The following is a 24,835-nucleotide window of genomic DNA, read 5'->3' as shown; positions in this document are numbered from 1 at the left end:
GCTATGTGGATCTTGCAGCCACAAGTATGTGCATGTGTAAGAAAAGCTAGGTAATATTTGAAAACTGCAGAAACCTTGATGACATCTCTTTAAAGAGGACCCACTTACTCTTTGAGTTTTCTTCTCCTCCACCTGTCCAAAGTGTGTGTCCTGGACTCTGGAATCACATATCTTGGTAAAGAGTCACCATAATTATGAAAATTGGGTCACATTTAGTTGAGTACTTTCTCTTCCACTTTCTCAGAATGGGGACTTTGAAAAAACCTGCATGCAAAAGTGAAAGTTGTCTGCTCCCACTGCTCTTATGACCTAGGGAATCTCTGTGCCCTGATCCACCCTGGATTTTATACATGAATGTGTGTTTGCTCAGAGACAGTTCTGGGACAATGGATGTGGTTCTGATTTTAATTGTGGAAGGCTAAGGCCTCACAGAAGAAAACCTTCTGGGAAGTAGAGGAGGAGATAAGCATTCTCCATCAGACAGACAATCTACTTCAAGAGAAATGCTGAGAAGAGCATGGTACTCACTGCAGAAAGCTGTTGAGCTGGAAAAAGAAAACCACATAGCTCTGCATTTGTATCTGCTGACAGGCAAGGATAGGTGTTTGGATGGGCCAAATCTTATGTATATGGGTATTACATAGGACTTTGGAACATTCTTACTAAAATGACATCACAGTTGAATGTTCAGAGAAATAAAACATTGATATCTAAGTCTGGAAACATATGAATAAAAGTATTTTATGAGAGCTGTTAACAGTAAAAGATTACCCTCTCCAATATGGTAGCCTGCAGTGGTAATGCAGAGGCAGTGGAAGTAGCGACAATACAGTGATAGGCAAACAGCTTGATGGTAAAACAGTTGGAAACTGCCTTAGAGGGAAGAGATCAGTGTGACCAGGAGCTGGATTGCTGTAAGCCTAGACAATGACCTACAGAGGCGTTACAGCTAGTTGCCTTGGCTGATGCTCCAGCTGTAGGAGCAGGACTGGGTTCAGGGCTATTGGAGTATGTGCTGCATGCTGGTAGTCACACTACCCAGACTGTTAGCTTTTAAAATTGATGTTTTATTACATTTGCCTTTTCTCTCCAATAACGTCCCATGTATTTGAAGTCCTTTGTGTAAAACCTTTGCATGTGAGGGAACACTGTTGGTTTTAGAGTGCTCTGTTAGTTACTGGTATTCCTTGGGTTCCCAGCTCCTGATCCAAGCTCAAGCCAATGTAATTCCCTGAAACCTCCACGACCTTGAACTCAGCTCTTTTTAATGCCTGTGTTTGCCAGAAGACAAACATGTAATTTTTTTTTCATTTAGAAGCTTGAGCTGTAATTATTAAAATATTATGATTAAACTGCAATTGCCTGTGCAACTTCACAGGCAGTATGAGTGCCAGAACAGTAACCTTTACTTTTTAAGTGACATTAAATTGCCACAAAAATCCAAGTTGTTTTGGATCCATTCAGCTTGTATTGTATAATGGAAGTTTCTGGCCAGCAGATCATTTCGTGGGAGGCTTGATAGTAATTGGAAAATATGTTTTTGAGTTGAAAATTGGTAGGGTTTTTTTGTTTGCTTTTGTCAAACAGTATCTCAACAACAACTGGAATTACAAAATGCACATTTTGACTTATTCAGTTCTTACTGTTGACTGGGCCTGTGAGTATTGTGTTGATTGTGGGGAGAATAATAATAGCTTTATTTGTTCTGATTGTTTTGATTGTTGGAGTGTTCTGCAAGGGCTACTCAAGAGTTCACAGGCTGTGCAGGGTCTCAGTAGAATTTATACATTGCACAGGATCTCTTCTTCTTTGATGAAGTGCCTGAATCATCACTAAACTGTTGCAAAGCTTGCAAGAATATACTTGCAGAGTTTATACTCTCCATAGAAACAAACAGCTGCAATGTGGATTTTATAGCTTACATAGCATAAAAGAAACCTGTAATAGAGTAGATAGAATAGAGTGGCTTTATGTATATTTGGGAACTCTGAAGAGACATCTGGTGCCAAGGCTATTTCATTGCTACTTCAGAAATGCCTGCAAGTTCCAAACAGTTAAAAAGTTTGCCACAGAAAATAGTGTGCATTCAATTTGTAAAATTAAAGGACTGGTTTCAGCTCCAAAGACTTTAAAATTTGTATGCTCAGTGAGAAGCAGCACTTGAACGCCACAAGCAGGTGGTGGAAATGTGGTGTAACAGCCACACCTTTATCAGTCCCAGTGGCAGCTGCAGCACACGAGCTCTCAGCCATGGTCAGAGACTGACATCTCAAGCAGATGTAGTCTCTTTCACTGAAGGAGAGAGACCCACAGTATCTAATACAATGACAGAGCTTCTGAGGTTCTTGAGATTAGGAAGGTATTTTGTGGTCAGTATCTTCTGTGGTCTTGACTTGTGAAAGAGTTTGTCTCTAGCAGCATCTAGCCAAAATTTGTGACATAAAAATAAATAACTTTCCCATTTATACATCTCCATCTCATTCATACCAGGACTTCCAGTGTCTTAGCTCTCACTCTCCAGACTCAGCAAAAGAGTCCTTGTTCCCTAGAGCAAGGAGGCTGTGTTAATATTTCCTATTCAGATATTTCCAGATAAACTCCACACATCACAGGGTCACTGTTGGTCACATAGACTGACTAACCAACCCAAAAAGAGTTCCAACATGTTTCTGTTCAGCCCTTAAGCAGCAGAAACCAACATTGCTATAACTATTTTCTCTTCATACAGATTTGCCATCTAATCACATAGAAATAGTTATATAGTCCAGTCCCCTCCACTGCATTATTCTTTGCCATAGGTCAACAAATGCTTCATTCTTCAAAGCAATAACGAGACCATGTAGAATTAGACTTCAGTTGTTGCTCAGCAGGAACAAAGGGGAGTTCTTATGTAAAAGTTCTGTATGGGCCAAATCCCGCAGTCCTTATTTTTATACATGCTACTTACTTGTGAATATTTCTAATGGTCTCTGTAATTTTTTTCAACATTTATTACCATCAAAGCATGAAAAATAGTAGGAATAGTTACCATACGTGATGTGTCAAGTACTTAATATATGGCGTTGCAGAGAGAGAGAACAATGTTTGTATCCAGGACATAATTGCCAAGCATTAAACTTTTTTAGCTATAAGTAAATTCTGGGGTTTGACTCACATCTGCTTTTTAATAACAAGGTTATTTTTTTAAAAAAAAGATAAATATTGGGAGTGTTATTACTTGTTTAACAGAAGTTTTCCTAGGTAGGATAATTATGTTTCTGTATATGTCAATATAATCTAGCACGATTTGAAAAAAATCAGCTCAAGGAAATCTGTAAACACTTAAGAGAGGACTTTTATAGCAAACCATTTTTTATGGCTTATGAGAGCCAAAAGCAAAAATGTTCCAGCCTGCAGCAGGTGCCACAAGCCACAGGGAAGAAATCACAAAGAATAATTACATGCAAATACTGCAAGGGAAAGAAACACTAGCCATTTAAAAAATAGAGGCAAAGGCAAGTTAAGATGCACAACGATGGGCTCAGACATCACTCAGTGGCTGAAAGACCCTTAGCTGACATGATGTTGGGTGCTTAGTTCATTTTGTACACTGTCAAAGGTTATCTTTCTAAGATGTAGAGTAACATTTACAAAATCAGGTATTCTTCACAGAGGCAGAAGCTTGGATTAACTCACTTTTACTGTTCTGCTTTCTATAGCCATATCACAAGGAAATCTTAGCACAGAATCTTTTGCTTAATGTTGTTTACACATATCTCAGTTAAATCCATTATATTCTTTATATTATTATTTTTGCCAGTTGCTTCACTTACTATTCTACTGTTGCTCAGTGTAAATACTGGGTTTTAAATACCTCTAAATAGATGGTTCTGAAAAATCAAAATTCTTCCTCTTGCAAACTCTAAAGAATAGGCCTATTTCCCAGCACAAAGCTACAGATCTTCCCCAAAGCCTACCTTTTACCCCAAATGCAATACCATATCTTGCCTATGCAGATTCCCCCAGACACTCCTGTACATTCAATGGCAGAACTCAACTCATAGCCTTCCTTTCAGCTCCAAACATACGGTCTCTGCTGGCCATACACAGATGGACATAGATGTGAACAGGGACACATGTTTAAAGGATTTAAAGGAATCTTACTCATTAGCTGATGTTTTGATTTATTTGTCACCATGAGGGTCTTAGCTTTCTTAGAGGTTCATTCTAACCCTGTTCAGTGCTTAACAGGGCTAAGCAGCCTTTTGCTTTTTAAAAGTTGGGGGAATGAGCACTTTCAGTTTAAAATCGCCAGGACTGTAGGAGACATTTCTGTTTGTTTGTTTTTATTTTTGTTTTTGTTTGTTTTTTTTAATGGGTGTAATATTTATTGAACTGTTTGTCTGAATTCTGACATTTTATTTCCATCCTTACTTTTTGTTTTAACAATATGTCTTGCTCTCCTCTCACCCCACATCCTCAAAACACACCTGTTCAAATTTCCCTGGCCACATGTGAGACCAGAATGGCCTGCAAGGGGCATCCATGCATTAAGGACTTGAGAAAGGAGCTGCAGTATGTGCTGAGTGAATGGTTGGCTGAATGACAGCAAGTGGAGCTGGACTTCTCAATCTTGTACTGGGTTAGGCAAAGAAATACAATTTGCATGCAATTATCCTGGTGCAGCTGTGATGCGTGTCTGCACTAGGGCTTCCATATCCACAGAAATAACTCAGAAACACAGGAGGGGATCATAGACATCAGACTCTCTCTGATTATAACATTGCCTGAAAAAACACCAAGAGGGACCTTGGAAACTGATGACTTTCTAGCAGAGTGACCAAACTATGACTCACAATCTGTGCAGTTTGTAAGCAGCAAGTGCAGTTCCTGTGCCTCATGATCTGTGGCTGGCTGCGGCCAAATCCCCCATGAACTGCAAAAGAGCCTAAAACCACCAGGTCATCTTGCAATGTAGTTTCATATGCAGCCTAGACGTGTCTCCCAGCAGAGCACTGGGACGTGAGCTAGCCTTTGCCATATCTCAGGTGCTCTCCATTTTCCTCTTTTCAGAAGCATACAATAAATGTCCTTCATCTCTCAGTCCCTAAAGATCCTGGCATACAGCTTGTCATATGAGGTGGTGCTCAGCCCGGCCTAAAGTTTGGATCACATGCTTGGGAGGCTTTGACTTTCTTATGTAGACATAGCAGTCTGTATTCACTGCAGAAAAGCAAAGAATAGACTCTTAATATACCTGACAAATTAAGATGATAGTTTCCCCTGGATCTGAAATAGTGGCATATAACCAAAATCCAACAGCAAGCAGCAAAAAAGGAAAAGCATTCTCCATGCTACTTGAGAGCACTAGCCCAGACTTTACTTCAGCCTCCACCTACAACCAGTCTTGGAGACAAGTGGAAAAGACAGCCCTCCCAAATAGAATACATATGCTGTAGAATGTGCTAGGGGAAATAATAACTTATTTTCCCTTTGCAGGCTCCTAGATGAAGCTGTAGGACATGACATGCTTGTCTTCCGTTGAGTTTGGGTGAATCCTTTCAATGAATTGTACGTTTGAGATACTTGCACTTGACACACTGAAGATACAACTCAAGAAAAAGGCCAAAGAAAAATTAATATTTGTATGCTTGAATTTTAACTAAGATGCGTATCTGTCATTTATGTGTGTCGTATTTCATTTACCTCAAGATGAGAGAACACTTCCCCTGTTTCTAATAGTCCATGGTCCAGAAAGAAATGTGGAAGTGCATGGATAACAACAGTCTCAAGACTGCAAAACCAATTGACCTACAGGACCGGGAAATCAAAATTTCTCATGGTAGAAAATAGGAAGGGATTCACACAATTGCATTACTTCTATTAATATTTTTCAGCCTCTGACTTCAGTTTCCAGCAAATGTTTTTGTAGAAGCATGACAAAGGAACCCTGATATATCATGAATAATCTCAAAAAATAATTCATATGATGAAGTTTGCCCTTTTATCTCAAACCTATTGAATTTACTTTAGCAGATGTCAACATCTTAAATGCAGTTGGAGCATGTCTTCTGAAATAATTGCTGAACTTGAAGTCTTTTATGATCAGCTGCAGCAATGATGTGCTGTAGTTTAGAACCTAGAAAGCAGAATATTACAGACATGCTCAGTTTACAGATGTTACTGTGTTAGTTTTTGGTGTCCTAGAGAAAAGTATTCAAAGATATTGAAACCAGATGTTTCTCATGTTAGTGCATGGGATGCTTATCTTCTTGCTCTATATATCAAAATATCAGTCTCAAAATCAAAATTAATTACTGCATGAACTGGACATACTTTGATCTAAAGATAAGATGGTTCAGTCAGTATTATGTAGCAGCTGCCTTTAGTATATTTAAAAACAAATTTTAAAGTAATATTTTGGGGTTTATTCTGTAAAAATATGACACGCATGAAGCAAAGGAAAATAAAGTGATAAGACAGCCACAAAATAAGTCTAAATCACCAAATTATTTTGAAATTATATAGTTAATGCATTTTTACAAACTATTTAATTTAAGTATTTTTACATTTCTGATTCTCAGGGAATTCAAAATATCTATTTATTCTAATTCTCTGGAAACAAAATTCCAAGTCTCAGTACAATCTGTAAAGTGAAAGTTCTGAGTGCCAACTGGCTTTAAATGTTGCTTGGACTCCGTGAAGCCTTTAAGACGAGTGCTAAAAGGTAAGACTTAATATACAGAGAATGTAAGAGACTTTCAAAGTGCATCCCTGAAATGACAAGGGTTCCTCTAAAAAATAGTAGTGTAACTGGAACAAAGGGAGGAGGGGTAAGACCACAGAGAATAGAGAGGCAGAAGGTGACAGCTAAATATCTATACACAGGAGATGGTTTACAGCATTTATTTGAGAAAGATTTCATACACCTTTCGCAGCACATGGGAGGTGGCTCACAATGATCTTTGTGATTGTTTTTAGGGAATGATCACAAAAGCACTGCTCACAAATGTGCTTGTTTGACAAACTGCATAAACCCACTTATCAGAGACTCACTTCCCACACGCCCTCAATACCGCATCCAGTCAGCAAAAGCAATTGCCAACCTCCCTTGGGTCAAAAAAAGGCACATTAGAAGCATTGCTCTCCTACCCATCTGCTGAAACTGTTCTCTGAGGCAGCTAATTATATGTTTCATTCTTTCATTCCCAGAACCAAATATATCTCTCAGTCTCTGTATCATTGATTACATTAACTGGAAATATTTGCAGGAATCACGGACGGTGAACCTTACTTCACCCTGAAAACAGAGATAATAGTCTTTCCAGCTTTTTTTTTTTTTTAGTTTGTAAAACTGTTTAGAACAGGGAGAGCAAATGGGGATAGAAAATCTGCTACAGATAAAAGTTTCTGTAAGCATACCTTACAATGAATCTCACCTTCTTGGTAAAATTGTACTTATCTTTCATTTTTATACCTTGCCACTCATATGGTGTCTGAATATATCAAGTGCAGTGTAAGCGTTTTTTGATCTTTTAGTACATATTGACATGTTTCTTGAGATAGCACAGAAAGATGCTGATCACACTGTGTATTGAAACAGGCAAATACTTCTCCAGAGTGTGGTCTTGTTAGTCTCAACTTTAAATGGATTTAGTGTGGAGCAGTACCTGCCTGGGGAGAAATTGCAGTGTAGAGTTACTGGCTTGCACTAAATGATAATGTGAGATTCAGCAAGCAGCACTCCTCTCTAGGTATTAAAGGTAAACCAATACACCAGAACTGTACTGGGAGGCCATCTGGTACAAAGGTATCTGGATACCCATGTCCCACCAAACATGAGTTGTCTAAAAATCTTGTGGAAGATGGGGTTATGGTGTTGAAGGATGTTATCTCTGGCTAAAGTATAGCAATAAGACTGTGACCTTTCATGCACATGACCTATTCTGCCTCTCAGGTCTCCTCTTGTTTCAGTGCTGGTTACAGTGCACATACCCTTTCCGCCCAAAACTTTTCTAAACTTCTGTGACTCACTTTGTTTCACCCAATAGCATATTGAGTGATGATATAACTAATTTTGTATAGTCAATGTCCTATTATTTGTTCTTCAAAGATGATTCAAAAAAGGCAAGCTATTTTTGTATATATTGCATTGATCATCATGGTCAGAAAGTCTGATTTTGGCCTAAATTCAGGAATATCTAGGACTTTTCAAGACTTTGTCCTAACCCTTCCCATGTCTTACATAACCATAAAATCAGTTATCTGTCATACTTCTTGCAGACAGACAGTTATGAATGTTGTTCATGAGGTGGTTATTGAAATATATTCTATCAGATCATCAATATAGGCCTATTTCATATTTTTTCTTTTTGTTTTGCACTGTATTGCTGCAGCAAAGAGGAGCAACAGGGACCTCACTGCTCTATGTGAGGAAAGTGTTACAGAAATGCAGTGATTTTCCTAGAATGGGCCACTGGTAGTAAGTTGGTGATAGGAAGTGTGTACTGGGCAAGCATTGTTGGAGAATTATAGTGGCCACAAGCGAGCAGACAAGTAGTGGTAAAACTGTACCACTGTGAGCTGTTGAATACAACTTAAACCACTAACAGGCACTTTTACTGTTATTGTACATATTAATCTTCATGACCAAAACAGGCTTTATCAGCAAGAAACTTGCTGGCTGGCATAGCTGAATCTGCATTAGGAATAATTAGCCTTAGTTATTAAAACATTGCTTGCGTATGTTCCAAATGCAATGTTAAAAAAGATAATAAATCCTAAACATAATTTCATCCAGCAGAAATTAGTACTAACATAGCATGTTTTCCTCAGTGGAAACTGCCCATACAGAGTCCAGCTTGCATATTCAGAGAATGACATTATTTGTGAGAAATACATTTGTCAGCTCTTTTCATATAATTTACCACTATCCTTGGCCAAAGGAATGTAAGTGGTGGTATGTAGCATGGATTTGCTGATCTTGTGTTCTTTGGGCTCCTTTTCAGTAGGAGCAATTTCATCCTCATGGAAAATGCCCATTTGGAGATGACACGAAACCAGAAATTCTCTGCTCACTGTCACTGGAAAAGGGCTTAAATCAGAATAGTATATTCAGATAAACCTCCTCCCTTTAAGATGTTCTTAAATCTGTTTACTTTTTATTGTAATTTCCATAGTTTTACTGATAGTTGTGGTTTACATTGTCTAATGGAGATTTATGCAAATTAACAGAACAGAACAGAACAAGAGATTGAAGACAATTTTTTTTTAGGAGGAAAATTTTGTATACCTTCATGTAAAGTCCACTATTTAGTGTTAAATTAAAAGTTAAAATTTAAATTAAATATTATATGTGATGGTCTTGAAATTCTTCAAGGGAAAACTTGAGAAGATCCTGCAGAATGTTCGTAAGTGCTACTTCTGCATTGTGTCAGAAGTAGTTGAAGCAATTTAGTTGTCATGTATAAGTGCCAGGACTTATATTTATGAGCTAGGTGGCCCAAATTTTGCATATGATGTCTCCACTTCACTTAGGGATGACTCCAGATTAGGAACATAGGAGAATCATGTTTTTTTGAAATGCTTGTGTAGTCTCCCACTGGATTCCCAGGCATCACTTCCAACATCCTGCAATCTGAAATGCTTAGCTACATACAAGACCTGTACACAATAAGCTAATAGAAATTTGTTGAATCCAATGGGAACAGCATTGTTAAATAGGTCTAAAGTTAAGAGAAGGGAAAAGTGCAACTCATGCACTGTGCAGTGCATCAGAGATGTAGTTAGTCATACAAGCATAATTTTTTTGCTTATCTGCTGATAGATGTGTGTGTGTTATCAGCCATGAAACTGGTTACAGTGCTGGAAACAATCCCATTCAGAACAGGCATTGCATTTTTGTTCTTTCAATGGGAATTTTGAAAATACCACTTACCTGATTGCTGGCAGGGTATTTGTTACACTTTGCTGACACACCAGCAAAAATACATATAAAAACTGTTCCAGAGTTTTAGGTCAAATTTTGCTCTTCACTATGTTAATGTTAATACAGAGAAAGGTATTCCATTTCCACCTGGGCAACAAAAAGCAGAGTTTTGCCTTAAGGAACATGAGTGCAAATGGCAAGGTATTAAAAGCACAGACATAGAGAGAGAGGTCCGTGTGTGGAAATGGTTTGTATTAAGAGGCAGTTGCTGAAGCAGATGAGAGTTTTGCCCATGCAAGGCTCATTTGATCTGATATTTTTCTTTGTGAGTGGTAGTTTTAGAGAAAACTTTAATGAAGACAGTTTGTTCTGCCTAGCTATGACTACTTCAGATCACTTCCCCTCTCCTCACAGCTTTTTGATGTTTTTCTGGACTGATGCTGAACCAAGCCTCAAACCCTAGTTGTCCATATACTCAACCAGGGTTGACAGTGTAGCTCTGATTTTTTGATGTCATCAAATTATTTCCAGTCAATCAGAAATGTTGTCAGTTGTGATAACTGGCTGCATAGAATACATAAACCTTTCAGTTTCCCTGTGTGTTAAAGGCCTGCTGAATTCTCTGCACAAAATGTCAGTGTGTCATTGTAACACCTGAAGAAATTTCTGAGGAGAAAGTTTCAGTGAAAAACAAATACAGGTCTGCTTGTGGTGAATGGAGATGATAGAAAATATTAAGCAAACTGATTTCAGTTTTCCATTGCCTCCTGAGAAAGCTTGACACCTGGCTTTAGTATCTCTAGTAATAGGTGAACAATAGGTGAGTAATACTGCAATAATAGAGCAACACTCTAATAATAGATGAATAATTTTTTTTTTTTCGTTACCTTTCTGAGATGTAGATCTTGGACACTGTGGTCAGAGTTTCTGCTCCCTTCATCAATATATTCCTTAGGGTCAGGGTTGACTGTGGAAAAAGGTGTCAGTCATGGAGTTAATGGCTGGATCATAACAAGCAATCATAATAATTCTAAATTTGGCAATTTTTGAATGTTTTATTTTTGAGGCTGAAGTTCTTTTCACATAATTTAAACACTAAGAAAATAATACAATTACTTTTAAGATGTCTTGTGCTGTTTCACCAGTCACAGCACTCTGTGCTGTTTCCAATGACTCAACAACACTTAAATTTCTGAATAGGTAGAAGTCACTGCATGATTTGTGTATCTGGAGATTGAATCACTGCTAATGTGTTTTGCATTGAAAGATGCAATTGTGCCTGTGAAGTAGGTGGATCTCACTGAGTTTAGGTGGCCTCTAGAGAGAGAGAAAGAGAGTGTGTGTGTGTGCGTGTGTGAGTGGACATGTGAAATCAGCAGAGCTCTGGGGATGCACCAGGGACCTCCATCTTGGCTTGCTGCTAATATTCTCTACCCTAGAAACAATTATATGTTTGTTTAAAAATCGTGCATACAGTAGAGACTATTGTTTTATTCATAGTAACACAGCATAAATCCAGGGCATTTTTGTTGATGAAAATGGAGAGGAAGCAGGTCCAGAAAGCAAAGGTAATGCTCCTCTTCTTATTCAGCTTCAGGTCTTGTTACCTATGCCTGATTTTATCTGAGCCTGGAAAAGGCATGAAGCATTCCCAAATCCTGCTCTGTGTCCTCACAATATCCCGATGGACAGCATAATCACAGTCTAAGTGCAGGCTCCTACCACACACTGCGGCCCATGTGGCAACTGGTTTTCTGCTCCCCAGGTCATGGCAATGTCACAACAGCAGGTGGGACACATGCAGGTGACTGGCCAGGCAGACACTTCTGAGGCTCATCCACAGTGCAGGAGAGGATGTCCTAGACTATGTTTTAATTCTCAGTACACATGTGAGGTTTTCCTTGAGCGAACTAGTTGAACGGCCCCAAACTGGACCAAAAGCTGCATCAGGTAAGCGGTGTAGATGGATGGTGAACTTAACTTCAAAGTCACTTGGCATTGCAGGGTAGATGTTATCACCTCAGGATTAACATTTGCTTAAAAATAGCACTGGTTTGAGCAAATGAAAACTCCTGCACTAATCTGCTGCCATCAGAGGAGGCATAGTTATTTTTCTTGCCAGTTTTCACTGTTCTGCTGTTTGACCTCTATCTTTTTTAATAATCTGAGCAAGCAGACAGAAACCTCTCACTCATAAGCAAGGAAGAAACAGTAGTCTTGTGAGTTCCAGATATCTGCATTGGTATAGGCTCTGTGTGTGCATAATTATTTATTATCGTAAATGGCAACGTCTACTAGCATATGCAGAATTGCTCATAACTGAGTAGATTCAGTAAAGCTGCTGTTATTTCTTGCAAATATATTTCTGAGTGTGTCTCTTAGCATGGCGCCAGAAGTGAAATAAATTTCACTGTTTAACTTCTTTGCTGTGACTGACTAAATGACTTCAGGCATGGCTGTGAGCAATACTTCATTCTCTGATGCAATCTGTATACATGGGTTATTTGTGAAAAATTGACTTTTTCCAGGGAAGCATGGAAATCTATTGAAATAGATAAAGGAAGGACAGCTATCAGGGTGCCACACTGAATATAGAATATATGACAAAGGATGTTTTTTGACATCTGCTTTTAGAACTAAACTAAAGAAAGATCCAACAAAATCTTAAATAGTTTGGAAAAGTAATGGGTACCAAAGAGAAACACAATGTTTCTTACTACATCCACTGGCAACAAAACTGAAATCAGAACAAAGAACGATGTTTCTGTGAAAGTTTGTCAGATGTACAGATGAACTTCTCAGACACTGGAAACTGCTAAAATCAGTAACAATGCAGCTACTAATCTTATATCATCACGGCATTGGAACAGGACTGTGTTGGATCATTGGTATTGATCAGCAAACAGGCAAAAAAGCCTAGGACAAAACCAGCTGAAATAACAGGTGATTCACACAAGATCAAGTAAAGACAAACACAGACTGAAACAAATCAAAGTAGGTTTTGTGCACAAAAGGATAAAAAATGTAGGTGTTATGGGAAAGCATTTGACAGTCATTTTTTTCTGTGATCTTGCCTTCGGAAAATAAATCACTGTGCAAAAATATACATGTAATACTAGAACCATTCCCCTCTAAGTGGATGGCGAGAGCAATATCTCTTTTGGTGGGTTTGCCTTCACTAACACCTGCTAGGTGAATCCCTGTAAAGTGGAGGTTAAATATCATATACAAGTACATTTTCAGCCATGACTGAGGCAAGTAGCTCAGACTGTAGTGCAGCAATCTTTGAAAGTAATAGCAGGATGAATTTGCAAGAGAAATCTTCCTTGTGAGCTGGCAAAATACTCTGGGCAAAAATTATTCAATGATACTGGAGGGCAGGTGTTTTGGAGTGGTATCCATTGACAGATCTATCCAAAATTAGATCCCACAGAGAACACCTTCAGAGCAGAGCTGGGAAGTGCAGAGAGACCCTTCCCTGCTTTCTGAAGGCAGGGAATGGAGTGAATGGAGTAAAAAGCTGTGAACAATGTAATATAATGACAATGTCATGCCATGCACAGAATGCTTACCGCACTTCATGTAAGAAGAAACACTTCATTTATATAGGAATGCTTTTAGAGGGAATTCATACCTGTCCGAAGAACAGCATTTGGAAATCAGCTCTGAGTTGAAGCCAATACAATTGCCACCAACGAGTGGCAATTCCCTTCAAGAGGAAACTTAAAAAAACAAATTGAGAACCATGTGGAGATGGGGAATGTTAAATAAAGTTATACAACTAACAGAATGGATGAGAAATATGGTAGCTATTAAAAACCAGACAAACCATACATGTGTATTGTTCAAATCTAAAATAAAATCACATGATGTGGAAGAGAGAGAATTGCCCTGTAATTACACTGATAATTGAATGTGTTCAGCTTCATACAGGAAAAGAGATTTATACTAGTTCTATAAATCAAGTACACATACTCCTGCATTTGTGTAGTTCATTTTCATGTTAACTATTTATTGGCACAAAAATTGTGTAGCAACGTTCATAAATTTGTAGGTTAAGCAAAGTTGCAAACTGTTCCCTGAACACATCTGCTGTGCAGCTTGTTATACAGCTCCAAAGAAAAAAAAGTATGTATTGTGCCTTTCTACTACTTGTACAATTTCTGAAGGAAAAAAAATGTACAAAAGAAAGTTGCCATAACATCCCTCTCTATGTTAGTGACTGAGGGAGTGCACATTGCCATGTGAGATCCCAAGCACAAGCATTGGGATAAGAGACATAGATTTGCTCCATGTTTATTTGCATGCCATGGATGAAGAGAAATCACTAAAGGCAAGGCAAGGCGGTTCTATCATTGTTCCTGAAAGTGAAGCCTGTTGCCCTGGCAGAGTGAATCAGAGACCGACAATGAAAGCCTAGGCTCAGGGTCTGGAAAGGGTGAGGCATTGCAGGAAGCTGAGCCACAATGATACACACACTGAGGAGGTCCTTATGGAGAAGTCACCAACATCAAGTGTGGAGAAAATCTGTGTCTAAGATGCTGTTCCTTGTTGGAGCACGGCACTTTCATTAGTTCAGATTGAGTCTTTGGCTGCCAGACTGAGCCAGGCTCCTTCTCTTTAAAACACAGCCACCAAAGTTACTGCCTGCTGTCTTTCGGCAGCCTTCAAGTTCATTCATTGGAGCAGAGAATGAGATACTCATGTACGACCTGCAGAGAGGCCCATCTCTTAGAGTCTGGTGCAGAGAAGTGTCAGAAAAGGAGCTTTAACCTCTTCTGCAGAAGTATACAGCCTGTGTAGATGCTCTATAGCCAGAAGTATGAGATTCTGTGCACGCTGGCAATGGGACACGGGCATTTTAGTTGGTATTCAATTACTCAAAGTTCAGACAAGTTTTGCAGCTACGGGAGTGTGGGTTTTCTGGATTATTTTCTCGGATTTGAGTACTTCCTAAGTGTCATTTTGCATGTCAAAGTAGTCTTTCTATTCCTTCCCATTAGTCCCTCCAGCTACATGAGCACCATCTCTTGGAGGTCAGACAAGGCAACAACCCAAAGCCCAGTGTGTTTTCTGACCCAGGTCCTACACCCATATTGCTGCTGGTGAGACTCAAACATTTCACCTGCTTTTCACCCTGTAATACCTCAACATTTGGATGACATTACTGTACAGGGTCTTTCCTGCCAAAATGTTCTCCGTAGCATGCTTCCCTAGGAAACTTTACTGTGAGGAGGAACCCCTGACCCATCTGCTGTGAGATGACAATGACATTCTAATACCTCATGTAAAGACATGATGCAGGCTACAGAGACAGGCTACAGAGTCCTGCAACATTATTACTTGTTTAATTTGAAAACAACCTAGAAAAATATTAACTCTACTTACTTGTGGCTTCTCCATCTGGAGGGCATTGAGCTAGTCTCACTCACTGAGAAAGCTGCCACAAGCACATTGGGTGGATCAAATCCCTGTAAATGTCAGTGGGTTGTACTCGTTATCACTCATTGATTCTACTGGCATTTTTAGTATAAGCACCGAAGAAGGGCTATGCCCTTCCATTAACTGACATTGCCATATAAATTAAGATCTCCCAGTGTTTGGAATTTATAAACTGATTAAAACCAAAACCATATCACGTACCACTCAGTTATACCATCTCTTTGCAGGCTGACAATAGTTTTATAGTTCTAGGTGTAAGCCCTAGAAAAAAACAGCAGCTATTGTGATGTGTATTTCAAGCATGGTTAAAAAATCAAAAGGCTGAAGCAAGGGAGCAATAAAGAAGGAGCAATTTTAGATGGCTAATGGAGAGAGCACTGCAAGGAGAGCATGTGTCACTTAGTGAGGCCTGGGGCTCTCACGGTCCCAGAGGAGGCTATGCTGCTGCTTAGCACTGAGCATCAGGGCACTCCCATTGCTGCATGACTGACTGCATCACGATGCAAGGTGCATCTAGGAAATCTGAGTGGGGGTCCTCTCAGCTGGCTTTGGATATCTCCCAGACATAGATCTGCATCCAAACTAGATATCTAGGCTCCTTTCCCATCAACTAAAACTTCTAGAGAAGAAATTATCTTACTGATTTTTTATTAGTGAGGTGAATTGCGTTTACAAAATGTCCTTGATATTTTTTTCCCACTACTGTAAAGGAAATATAGATTATTTACTTGATGTATGACCTATTTTCATATAACAAAGAAATCTCACCCCTGAACACGAATTTTCATGGTAGGAGAGCAGTTGTACCTAGGGGAGGAGAATTTGGAGTTTACCAGAACTATCTGCGTGCATGCACTCCACCCAACAGCCAAATTGGTAGCACTAACTTGCAAAGTAGCAGGCCATTCTCAAAACTTCCTTCACTCTGATTTGGAGTGAGGATTGAACTCAGCTCTCCCACATCCCAGGAGAGTAGATCCACTGCCAATATGTTGGATAATTGCACTCCCTGTCTCCCATAGAAGCTGTTCTGTTCTGTATGAATAATTAACTAGTCATTGCAGCAGTGGTTTGGACCTGACTTGCCCACATCCCAGATGAGCATGCTAACTAGCAGGCTGGAGAATCACTCCCTTACATTTCCTGTTCCCCTGTCTGGCCCAATGAACGCTTAATTATTTATACAAAAGGGATTTATATAGCTTAAAGAGAAGAAAGGCTCATTTGGGGATGGCCTGGAGAATGGGAGACTTGAATTCAAGTCCTTGCTCTGAATCAAGTCAAAAGAGAGTTTGAAAGCAGGTCTCTCTCTGTCTTCAAGTAAGATGTTGCTCTTGGGACCATTGAGTCAAGTCTGGTTGTACATGCAACAGGGCACAAGGAAAGACCTTCCTCAGTGAAATACCATAGCAATGAAGCCTAGCTGCCTGCTTCTAAAAGAGGGGCCATAACTGAGAGCCCCAGCTGAATGTAGCTGGGAGTCATGCACCTGTATACCTTAGACATTGCCTTCCCTAGCATTTCACACCAGTAAAGTGTCTCTCTTAGACACCAAACCCTTCCTACAGTGCATGGAGGAAGTGAGAATTGCTTCTTTGATAAAGAAGATCCCAAAGGGACCATAAGCCTCAGTGCTATGTCTTTGTCATCTCTCCCCTTGTTCCCCATAAATTGACCACAGGGGCTCCAGGAAATTATAACTGAGTCTTTAGACACCGCCATTAAGTTTAATACCTGATGTGAACTTGAATTCTTCAGCTGAATCAGTGCACTTGGTCTGCATCCGTAGTGCTCAGGCTTTTGCATTTCTTTCAGGTGTGGCAGTAAGGTCCGCCCTGCTTGTAGGTGTGGATGCCAGTACACTCTGGGTACTTCTACCACTCAGGTGCCTTTTTCCAAAGGAGTCAGGGAGCATAGGCAAAAGTAGTGCTCCTCTGCACACTGATATGTGGGTGCATGTGGGCAGTTTGGAGACCGTGCTTTAGCGAAAAGTCAGGCTTTATAACCATGCAGCAGGCAGGAACACTAGGCTGACACATGGTCACACTACTTGCAGATGCACTCATGTGACATTTTTAGAGACAAGTGTCCTCCAGAGTCTTCACTGTGCTTTGTGAGTATTCAAGGAAAAAAAATGTTTCTGATGATATTCTGATGTGTTTAGAGAAAGCTACAGTCCAGAAAGAGGGGAGATACCACCTGAAACCACATTGTTAACTGAATGAGGACAAATCAATGATTTTTTTTTTTTAAAGTGTTGTAACTGCATCCCATTAGAAGTGTCTGTGTCAGCAAACATATGAGGGGAGACCAGTATCTGCTTCTCCCAAGTAAGTGTGTGGCCCTCAAGATAATGAGTAACACAGTGCCTTTACCTGTCTGACCCAGAAATGTTGCTTCAGTGTGTGATTGTGCAGCAGAGTTTGGCAGGGGCAGTGGTCTGCCTGGGCATGCAGATTCACCTGATGCAGAAAATCTAGTTTTCTTGTTAATGGCTCCTGCAAGAGGTAAGATCCATTACACTTCAACTCACAGCAGTTTGCTTAAGTGAACAGATTCCTTCACCAAGGTTAGAGAAAGCCAGGGAGGGGAGTTGTATTTGTTTGTGATTTCTTTTTTTAAAGGAGGAAAAACAACCTTGAAGTACAGGTGTTACAGAAGGTGCTGAAATAAAACAGGTGTCTTGGAAATATGGTCTGAATCTTTGTCTGTTAATTATTTTTTATAGCATTGGCTTGTTCTGACATTGTTCTCCAAAGGAGTACTTATTTTTCAGAGAAGTGACCCTACATTTACCCAGCCTGAGGTGTTAAAGCTGCAACTTCTACCTTCCACTAGGAGAAAGTGTTAAGATTAGCCCAGGAAAAGATTTGAAAATGAACACAGGAGTATCTGTTAAACTGAGTCATTTGTGAAGAGCAAATACCTTATCTGCTGTCCACTTCAGCATGAAGGTTGAGCCGGCTGGTTATGTGCTACAAAATTTGAAATACCACCCAGTTGGCTGGGAGAGTGCCACATTTTCTTTGTTATTTTCTGAGACTGAGAATCTCCTGGGTGGTTATTTTTCTAATTGGAGGTTTTTTCTCTTTCCCTGCACCTCTGAAAGCTGCTCCCTCTTGTGGCCTAGTGAGATTTATGGCATAGGATACGAACTACAGTATGCTTGACCGTTTGCATAAAAGGGGGAGCAAGCCAGAGGCTTATGAACTGTAAAGGGGCCAGTTCATAAATTTGATTTGTGTCTGACTGTCTTCATTGTTGTAAGGTAATTCACCTTTCTTAGAGACAAGTGATAAATTAAAATGACTAAACATATAAACATTTGTTCTTAAAAAAAAAAAAAAAAATCCTCTTGAGTAATAATTCTCCTCTCTTCTGTAGGAAGGAACCTCACAGTAGTTCACAAAGGAAGTCATTATCATAATGCCTTAGGCACGCAGAAGTGAAGGAGCTGCTCAACATCATAGTGGTTTCTTCCTACTGCTAATTCTAAATGCTGGTTTGGTGTATATATGTTCAAAGCACTCAAAAATGATGTCAGTAAGCTGATGGTGAATTTCTATTCTGGCTATCATCAGCATTGATATTCTCAGATGGTGTTGGTTTTGATGGACTATGATAGAACATCTTTCTGAACTTTTAATTTTTATCATATGTCTTTGTCCAACAGCAAGCAACTTAAAACCAAAGAAGACCTACAGTTAGTGCGTGTCTCATCTCAAATCCTCACAGGTGTATCCTTTCTGATGCTAGTATGAAAATGTTTCCACCATCATCCACGGTGACATGTTTTGTCTCTGCTGATACCTTTCAACAACCTCTTTCACAGAGCAATATAAGAAATTATGTGGAATCCCCTCTGTCTATCTCACTCAACCTTATTCCTGGAGGTCTCTGGCTGGTGGGCTGTGGGTACAGCCAAAAAAGTGGAGCAGTTCTCTCTTCTCTTTCATCTGCCAGCCCCTAAAGGACTGATTGTATTTTGGATCTCTGCCTCAAAATCAAGTGTGAGTGGTGAGAAGTGTCCAGCTCTGAATTATGCCCTTCCTCTCCCATTGACCTTCTTAAAGGATCTCTTATTAGGTTCCTTCTCTTCAATGAATCTCACATCTATGTTTGATTACCTTCATCTCTTGAGCAGCCTGTGTGCCCACCTGGGGCTGCGGCTTGTTTCAGTGGCAGGTAGCCACTATCCTTTTGCTGGCTGCAATCTTCATTTCAGATCACACTGCCAACAGACTTGAGGCCCACATTGGTCTCTTTCAGTTCTTTTCCCCTTCATTCTGTGTCCTGTTCCTGGACCTCTTCTCTCTTCATATTTTGACTTTGGCCTGGTGTCTATTGGCATCAGCATGAGAACTGGGTGCACAGGAGTTTGGACCTCTCCTCTTTCATGTAGCTACAGGTGGCTGTGTTGGCCTTGCTGTCCTCCCTTTCCACATGCCCTCTGGGACCTGCTGACCCCTTTCTGTACTCATGATTATTTTTATTCCCCCAGCTCCAAAGTCTTATTACTTCATTTCTTAACTTTGACAGCCTACAGTTACCAGGCCTCTTGCTTTATTGCCCTTCGGTCTTTCCATCTGAATCACTTGGAACCACATGCTCCATCTCTGGCTGGCCCTTTGCATCTCCTGTCTGTACCTTTCTTTAGCTTTTCACATCAACTTCTAGTTTCATGTCTCATCTGTGGCCTGTGCTGCATTGCTTCTGCCTGCTTTTCTCCTTGTTGTGTTTCATCTCCCTGTGCTCATCAATCTCTCCACTCTTTCCACCCCACCATCCCCCGTCCTGTCTCTCTTCTGGTCAGGTTCCTCATCGGTCCACATCTTCGATCTGATCTTTTCCTCCAGAGCTTCCTTTAAGCCTCCCTGTAAACATTCAATTCATCAACCAAACCAATAAACAACTCTCTGCTCTCCTCTTCAGCTGCAGAAACTTTAAAAAAGAAAAAAAAAAAAAAAGAAAAGAAGGAAGGTCTCAAAAATTGTGAGGGTCTGGCAAAACAAACAAATGATTCCTTATTTATTATCATTTCACATCCAAGTATCTGCTAGACTCTATACAGAGCGCCTGATACATGACTCTGTAAGCACTTCATCTGGAAATAATTGTTTGCAGGACCTTCTTCACCCTCCCCAGGATTGTAAGCTCTCCAAGACAGGGATTTTGTCTTTGATTTGCCTATAAAGTAGAATGCACAGTTGTGATGCACAATAAAAGTGGTGTATTATAATGTCTTTATAATAGTGACATTGGTGTGATGATGATTAATAATGTTACTTCAAGCAATTGACATCTATTTTAATAAAGGAATGCCTTCCCATAAATTGGGATTAATAGCTAATCTTTTGCCTTCCATTTTTTACATGTTTTAGCTTTAAACTGTGAAAGTTCTTTCTAATTTTCTCTGTGCCAGATATTTATGCTGCCTGAAACAGGCTACCTGTTTCTGTTCATTGTGGTGGAGAAACAGTTATGAGCTGGAGGGTAAGGAAGAGGGAAGGAAAGGTTCATGCAAGCATATGAGTTGTTCTGAATAGTCTTTGGAATCTATAATTTTTCCACTCACTTTAAAAACAAACAAACAAACAATAAAACCTGGTTTCTTTGTGCTTTTTGTACAATGTAATGAGGGCATCTTGTGCTACTTTATGTAGCATCACATGCTGAGATGTTTGCTGTTCTCGGATAACCTGAAGTAACACAATGCTCTTAGAAACTGAATTGCAGATGGTATTTCATATCTAATGTGTCAGGAGTCCTCTAATAGTCACAAAAAGGCTTGGAACATTTTTGTTCTGGTTACTGAGTAGATTTTAAATGGACAAATTCAGCAAAAGCGTGATGTACTCTTTTAAAATGCTTTTTGCTTATCTTTCATGTCCCCAGTGACTTTGCCAGAAAAATTTACAACTGTAGAAGTCTGATGCCCTTGCACGTTGACAACGTGAAATGAAGAGCATATAGATGCATTGTGGAGGTACTCCTTTCTACGGTAACATGTATACATGGAGGGATAGCCTCACTCAGACTTCACCTCCACCACCACATATAACACACACATGTCTTTTTTAATTGACACAGATACATTTCATATATCTGTGCTGTCACAGCTATTCTGAGGGTAAGACTGTACTGCTCAGGGTGCCATAAGTCTGTTTTAGTGCCCTCTCAAGTGACCTCTGATGTTGCCTGGGTCACTAGATCAGATGCACTAATGCATCTAGCCTGTAGTTTTCTAGACCCATCACTCCCCTGCTCAATCAAAGCATCCTTGATTACAACATCAGCTTGCCACTGGTATAATGGTATGGCTCCAAATTACAACAATGTTCATGTTTGCATGCAGAAAGGGGGAAGGGAAGGATCCATAAACTTCTCATTAAAACAAACTGAAGTCATGAGAGGATCCTTTTTTGGATGACAGAGACAGGAAACTTGCACTTGATCTGCCCTGCTCTTGCCAGTGGGTTTCACTGCAGTCACTTGGAACTACTAGAGAGAGCTAATACAGCTAGCTAAGGCTGTCAGAAGATGTATTTGAATTAATTAAAACAAAAAATTTTAAGGTAATTGTACCTTGGCACCATGTTAGAAATAAGCAATAGCAACAATTGGAAAGCTGAGTTACGGAAGTGTTTAGAAAATATACATTATGCTACTTGGAGTAATAAATGCTGTTAGTTTTCAAAAATACAAAAAATAACATCAAACATGCAAGTAATCTTTCCTTTGAAGCCATTACAATCGATACAGAAATTCACATGATTTTTCAAAATCGTGTAGGTATGCTTTTATAGGATAACTCATTAAGAAACTATTATAATTTATTGGGGTTTACAAATATTTGAAAGAATTGTTATGTATATATAAAAATTTTAAATTCCAGGTAGTGCTTATTAGTAGTATAATTATTACAGAAATATTTCATAGCTATTTATGTACCCTCTGTGCTCATATGTATGCATGTAAGTAAATGTTAGCTTTTCCTCTTCTTTGATACGCACGTTTCAGGATGTGCCCAGACCTGCCCTTTCACACAGAGGTGGAGCAGTCTGCAGCTGCATCAGTACAACCAAATTCAGTATTTTAAACTGGTTTTTGTCTAACCTTTTTACATCTCCCTAGTTGGAAATCTCCCTGGTTAGGCAGTGCAGCACCTTCAACTTGCGAAAGACCACACTGAAGGGCCCACCCCTAATTTGTTGTCTCATTTAGCCTGAAGGGAAAGTCCTCCCAACTGGAGAGCAGAAGCAATGCTGTTTCTCTTCAGAGAAACAACTCAATGGCGCTGTGGCATATACTGTACACTTAATCTAAGACATATTTTGCTAAAAACCTCAAGTTCTATTCAACATGTGGCAGAAGATCATTATTTAAAATCTTTAAGTCAAACCAGATACCCAGTTGGAGGTGGATCTATCATGATCTGGCAACATTTTCTTTGAGTGTTCAATTTTAACAAGTGTAAAAAGGAATTAAAACTTAGACTAAAGCTACAGTGATGTGCTGCAATGGTCTCATGAGGGCTTCTAGGGTGCCTTTTATTGATGTCCTGCTACTAAGATGACTGGAGATTGGGATAATTTCTACTGGCCTTTGCCTACTCTTGTGACTCTGCTAAACCAACCCAGCCAGAAATGGCATACAGACTCATAAAAATACTTCTGGAAAGCGAATTTTTCCCCCAAAAAACCAAACTCAACCCTCTTTTATCATTTATCCCAAATGTCAGGTACTAAAAACATTTGGAAGCAAAGATCTGCAAGGTGTTTAAGGTCATTTCTATGTTACACAGGCTGAACAACATTAAGTTTTGGGCTTCAGTTTCACTTTGAAACTGTGTTATCATCCATCATATCTGCTTAAGATCAGCTTCTTTGTCCTGTGCTTCTGCTGCCTGTCACCCCCATATCTGACTGCTGTATAGTAGTTGATTGGACAGGGAAGATAAAACAGATAACTCAGATCCTCACCTCTCCCTTCTGCAGCACTCCCACCAGGCTCACGAGCAATCATCGTAATAAAAGATTAAAAATTTGTGAGACAGCCTGCTCAAATTTTGAAAACATAAAACTGATTAAGATAGTTAACCTTCCATAAAGGGGCTTGCATAAAAACAGATAAAAAATGAAAGGATAATCATTAAAAAGAAATAGCAAATAAACAAGCAGACCCAATTAGGTCAGAACAGGTGTATTTGCCTGAGATCTTAACTGTTCTGTTACTAAGCGACAGCATAAACAACCCTGATTTTGCAACCAAGTGATGCTGCTCAGACCCAAAAACCAATTTTTGATATACACATTATTGATGTGGAAAAATGGTTTGGGAATATGATACCAGTGTGGGAATACCATACCTTAAATTTGGAGGTATCTAACAGGTCCACAGTATTGTAGTAGATGTTACAACAAAGCCTGGGGTATACTAATCTGTTTGAATTTAGACAGGACAGGATTATAAGAATTAAATTTGCATCTGTTGTGGATTTTAACTTGCTGAAAATCCAGGTGATCTGGACTTAATTAATCTAACTCAACTTTCTTAAAATGCAAAATTTATTTACTTCCAGCAAATCATAAGTGAAATAAATGGTAAAACAGACTGACTTCATGAATAACTAAAAAATATATCTTGCAACATCCTCTTCCCAAGAAGGACCAACTTTTCTTTTTCCTTCCATTAACAGTTACTCGTTAAACAATGTTTTAAAAAACTAAGCTGCAAGTGTTTCCAATACTTATATTACAGTATTTATTTTTTTGCTAGCAGTGGTGATTTTACACTCCCAAATATTTCTTTGTAAATGCTGGCTTAGTATTTGAGGTTAGCATACTTAAGTAAATATTTAAAGAAATAAAAGAAAAATATCAAATGTTCTTAGTTGTTGCCTGATATCAGGCAGACAGATTCAAAGCCTGCAGTGAACTCAGTGTTATTTGTTTCTTGCAAGTACCACAAATTCCATTCAGCACCTTGAGGAGCAATGCACGCAAAAAGACTCTTTTTTACTTTTGGAGTAGAAATTCTGTTTTTTGACCTAAGGGCTTTTGCCATTCTGTTTGTTTCCAATTTTGAAAAAAAAAAAAAAGGAGCAGAAAAAGATGAATGACACTTCTTTTGGGGAGTAAGGTACCCATCCCATTATATGGTCTGTTTCCTGCATAAGATCATGATTATTATTCCATCTTTCCTCTCAAGACGTCTAAAATCTTAGTCATGTAACCTACTGAGAGGTTATTAGCAGTATGTATAGACTGTGTGTTATGTTGCAGGTGTCTATGTTTATTATGAAAAACTGTAATTTAAAAATCACAATCAGTACTTTGTCTGTCTCAGCTTTCAGCTCAGCCTCTCAGTAACCTGATGCTCCAAACCCCATAGCTGTTCTCTACCCCAATATGAAATCTCAGACAGGGGCCAGGCTCTGCTCTCATTTTCTACAGTGTAATTTTGCTATGTCAATGGAGTTACTGG

The sequence above is a fragment of the Strix uralensis genome, chromosome Z (assembly GCF_047716275.1).
Source record: "Strix uralensis isolate ZFMK-TIS-50842 chromosome Z, bStrUra1, whole genome shotgun sequence".
NCBI classification, from domain to species: Eukaryota; Metazoa; Chordata; class Aves; order Strigiformes; family Strigidae; genus Strix; species Strix uralensis.
Note: the sequence above shows the minus strand (reverse complement) of the source record.